The 4589-nt window shown below is 45.2% G+C and overlaps 1 long non-coding RNA gene across 3 annotated transcripts; it reads left to right on the top strand.

Annotated features, from left to right (window-relative positions):
• Positions 1 to 566: 566 nt before the first annotated feature.
• LOC119321783 lies at positions 567 to 4090 on the top strand. Of its 3 annotated transcripts, none has more exons than XR_005155204.1 (4): positions 567 to 837; positions 936 to 1213; positions 1405 to 3004; positions 3103 to 4090. It is a non-coding gene; the product is annotated as an uncharacterized LOC119321783 (long non-coding RNA). The 3 variants fall into 3 exon arrangements; XR_005155205.1 differs by having other exon boundaries at positions 1405 to 1503; positions 1670 to 4090; XR_005155203.1 differs by having other exon boundaries at positions 1405 to 4090.
• The last annotated feature ends 499 nt before the right edge of the window (positions 4091 to 4589 follow it).

A 4589-nucleotide genomic window follows, 5' to 3' on the forward strand; every position in this document is an offset into this window, starting at 1 on the left:
CAGTCAGATACCGAGTCAACAATTTCAAATCCACTAAGATATTAGCAGTTCAAAGTTCTTTCTATGTGTGTCCTACAGATAGCAAGATACAAATGATAGCAATAGCATGTCAGAGAGTTTCTTCTTCTCTTCTTCATGATGTTTTGCTGACAATTAAAGGGTGATACTTTTGTAACAATGAGAATAGCAACATCCAACATGCATGACAATAAGTTCACCTTTTCCTACTTATTTTCCTAAGTCCACAATTTTACGTAATGATATGCTATCTTAAATTGATAACATTAGTTATTAAGGACAGTAAAACTGAGCCTAAAGGAAGCCTTCTCACGACTTGAGTGTTTATGGACGTCCATTCGCGTGATCTGGTCGATCTGAGCCGTTAGATCTGCTGCCAATGTCGAGCTCTACCGCAGTTTCTTTTTCCTGGCCCAACTGTCCTAAAGGGCCTCTACTCCGGAAGAAAAAACGGAGATATGTGGTGCACTGGGCTTTTGTGCCGGCCCATTTGTCTAACCCGCACGCTCTAGGGCCAGATCGTCGACCTGAGCGCCGAATCCCTAGCCTCCCGAAGAAAAATCGTTCGGTCCCTGCCAGAGGGAAGGTCAACAGGACAGATGCTTGATGCGGGTGACGCGGGCGATTGATCTCCGAGGGGATCCATCCCTTGCGCGCGATGCAGGGTACGCGGGGGCGGCTCGGTCCAGAGGACAGGCCGATGCTTCATCTGATCGAAACTGCTCCGCTGAAACTTGAAAGAGGCAATAATACTTCAGTTTCTATTCACACATTCATGGTGGCTGATGTGCCGATCTTTTCCACTGCCGAAGGGTGCAGGTACGTGTATATATGCCCCCTCCCCTATAACTTTTTACTCACCCTTTCCGTCGCTACACCTCCCAAAGAAGCTTCGATCTGATCTAGCGCTGTACCAGAGACGACTGGAAGCGAGGAAATTCAGAGCGGCGCAGTGTGATGCTAGGTGACTTGGGGAGATGCAGTGGCAAGCGGCCGAGATAGGTGACATGGGGCCTTGCCAATCGATGTGAAGAAGGTCTCACCGACTGATGCAGGGAAGTTCATCCGTCGTTTTTCAAAAGAGGAGTCAAGCAAGCAGACGTCTGTATGTTTCGTATAGCAATTAATGGCACTCGAGGGAACGGTGCCGGCGGATGGTCGAGGTGCGATACAATTTTGCACTCCTATGATATGAGTACGTCCCGTCCCTTTATACCTTTCCCCCTTCTTCCTCCGGAAATACCATGTCCACCGGCCATGCCTCTCCTGTTCTCCACCAAGGCTGTTGTATCTGCATATTTTTCCTCCCTGTCACCCTTCTTCATTTGGTCAATTCAAGTCGTCCTAAATCTGTTTTTTCTTTTTCTTTTTCTTTTTCTGCTGCAGGTTAGTTAGCATGGAATGCTAAGTGAAGACTATTGAAGTATGGTTCTGGAAAATTTTCGGAAAAATATTCACGAGTTGATTATTTGCAATGGCAATCAGGTTAGTTAGCATGGAATGCTAAGTGAAGATGGGTTTCTTGTCCACTGTATACTGTAGTCTGTACTCTGCTATGTAGGAGAGTGGCAAGGAAGATACATACTTTAAGCTATTATAGGCCCGAGCTACATCTCAATCCTATAAAGACTTTTTTCTTTTCTTTGGGAAGGTCTTTTACCAGGCCAAAAAGTGCGGGAGCTCACAACGTGCTGTAACTCTGGTCCTGAGCATGTACGCTGACCTTACTATATATCTCACCGACTAGATCGTATCACACGACAAGTTTCATCTATCCTTCACATACATTCAGACAACAAAGGTACATAAGATCCTATATCATTTTTCTCTAATCTAATTCATTTAATCTAAACAGTTTAGAAGGTCACTGATGGAGAACATTTCCCATTTCATACTGAATCATAACCATTCAGATTTATATTTATTGATTTGTGCTACTGCTGTTCAATTTTTGCACCTTTTAAATTTATGCAGACAAGTTGTTTGATGTATGCCCAACTAAGCTGCAGATCATTGTTACTGAATTGATGCATAAATTACTTTCTTTTCATATTTTGTAATTTTGTAGTTGAAGCAATTCGTCAAGAACAGACTAATTCGTATTTGTCTCATTCATAGATCTAGCATAGTTTATTTCTATCATTGGCATGCATAGAACATTTTGTGTTTGCAACGCCATATAAGATAACAAGGGATTATTATTTTGCGGATCAAGAAAATTATTTGGAGATAACGTCATGGGAAGGAGTATCATTGGAATATTTCTGTTCTCCCTCTGAAAGTTTTAACAAACTATTAAATACCCCATTGAAATGAATCTCACCTATTCAAATTTCATAGGTGAAGCATTATTATTATTATTATTATTATTATTATTATTATTATTATTATTATTATTATTATTATTATTATATATTTTTATCATACCACTTCTGATGCTTGAAACTCTATAACATTTCAACGATCTCCTAACTTTGTCTTTAAACATCTCCTTCCACCGATCTCCACTAGCCGGTGCGCTGGCCCCCTCTTCCTCCGGCCGCTGCTCCGACAGCGGGAGGGAGGGGGGACCCCGTTCCTATGCTCTGTAGTTAGGTTTTGGATTTGTAGGTCGTGGTGCGTCGTTGGGGTGGTGGGAGCGGCGCACAAACGAATAAATCTGCCTCAGCTTCACTAGAGGGCCAGATCGTCGACCTGAGCGCCGAATCCCTAGCCTCCCGAAGAAAAATCGTTCGGTCCCTGCCAGAGGGAAGGTCAACAGGACAGATGCGTGATGCGGGTGACGCGGGCGATTGATCTCCGAGGGGATCCATCCCTTGCGCGCGATGCGGGGTACGCGGGGGCGGCTCGGTCCAGAGGACAGGCCGACGCTTCATCTGATCGAAACTGCTCCGCTGAAACTTGAAAGAGGCAATAATACTTCAGTTTCTATTCACACATTCATGGTGGCTGATGTGCCGATCTTTTCCACTGCCGAAGGGTGCAGGTACGTGTATATATGCCTCCTCCCCTATCACTTTTTTCTCACCCTTTCCGTCGCTACACCTCCCAAAGAAGCTTCAATCTGATCTAGCGCTGTACCAGAGACGACTGGAAGCGAGGAAATTCATAGGTGAAGCATTATTATTATTATTATTATTATTATTATATCTTTTTTTATCATACCACTTCTGATGCTTGAAACTCTATAACATTTGAACGATGTCCTGACTCTGTTTTTAAACATCTCCTTCCACCGATCTCCACTAGCCTGTGCGCTGGCCCCCTCTCCCTCCGGCCGCTGCTCCGGCGGCAGGAGGGAGGGGGTACCCCGTTCCTATGCTCTGTAGTTAGGTTTTGGATTTGTAGGTCGTGGTGCGTCGTTGGGGTGGTGGAAGCGGCGCACAGACGAATAAATCTGCCTCAGCTTCACTCCCATACCGGCGGTGCCCTTCACGGCGGCGTCTCGGAGTTGATGGCATCGTGTCTCTGCCGATCCTTCAGATCAGCAGCGTTAGGGTTCATGGATGGTGTTGGCGAGGCGGTGGCGACGACTCCATCAGGTGTGTCTCTCCTTCTGCTCTGTCCCCGTTGCTATGGCGTTGTCTCCGATATCATGGTGGAGCAGGGAGGTTTTGTCGTTCAGGAGTACGCGCAGACGGTTGTCTACGCAAGTGACAGCTGAAAGATGGAGAATCTTGTGCTGGGTCTGTGGTTGAAGGCTGACAGTTCTGGTTTCCTCCTCCGACGTCGTCGTCATGTGGGGGTGTCAGTTCTGAAGTTCGATGGCATGTCCGGGGACATGTTGCCCCGGTCTGATTCTTTCAACGGCTATGGTTTTGCTTCTGGCAAACTACTTTGGAGATCCCCAAAGCTGCTGATCAACGATGGAGCCGCGTCGAGTTTGGGTGAAGAGGTGATCTGTCTTCTTACCCTTTGGTGGCCGCTTCGGTGGTGTCGAAGGAGAGGGACAGACGTTGGTATTTTGCATAGGATTTTCCTATCTCTTTAGTCTTGTATAGTCGGTGCTTACGTGCCTTGTAACTTGATCTTTATTCTATATAAATGAGACACGTATTACCATGCAAATAAAACATTGGCCGGGCTTAAATTCCTACTTTGTTTTCTTAGGGCAATGAAGTGGGTTTGAGACATGACCTCTCATAAAGTTTCTACCATTCACTTCAAGTGCCTTGATATTGTGAGCATATGAAGTCTTGCTATTGCACCCAGCATTGATATCTAGCTTCAAAGCTTTTGCGCTTTTGCTTCAAACATTGGAAATGATTTATAAAGCTCATATCAAGCTCCAATATGGTTTCACTACTGTAATTTTTTGAGCCAACACATAGAAATAGATGGACGCAGCAATGCGCGTCATCGATGATCTAGTAAATAATAAACACAATCCATACGACCACAACGTATCAATGGGCGCGGCGTGCCGCCGCGCGGGCTATGCTAGTATGAACTATCACGTCCACTGGGTTAGACTTTGAATACTCGCACTGATCTATTAGTGATCTAAACGATCTTATATTTCTTCACATAGAGAGTACTCGCACTTTTCTTCACATAGAGAGTACTCGCAC

The sequence above is a fragment of the Triticum dicoccoides genome, chromosome 6B (genome assembly GCF_002162155.2).
Source record: "Triticum dicoccoides isolate Atlit2015 ecotype Zavitan chromosome 6B, WEW_v2.0, whole genome shotgun sequence".
Taxonomy (NCBI): domain Eukaryota; kingdom Viridiplantae; phylum Streptophyta; class Magnoliopsida; order Poales; family Poaceae; genus Triticum; species Triticum dicoccoides.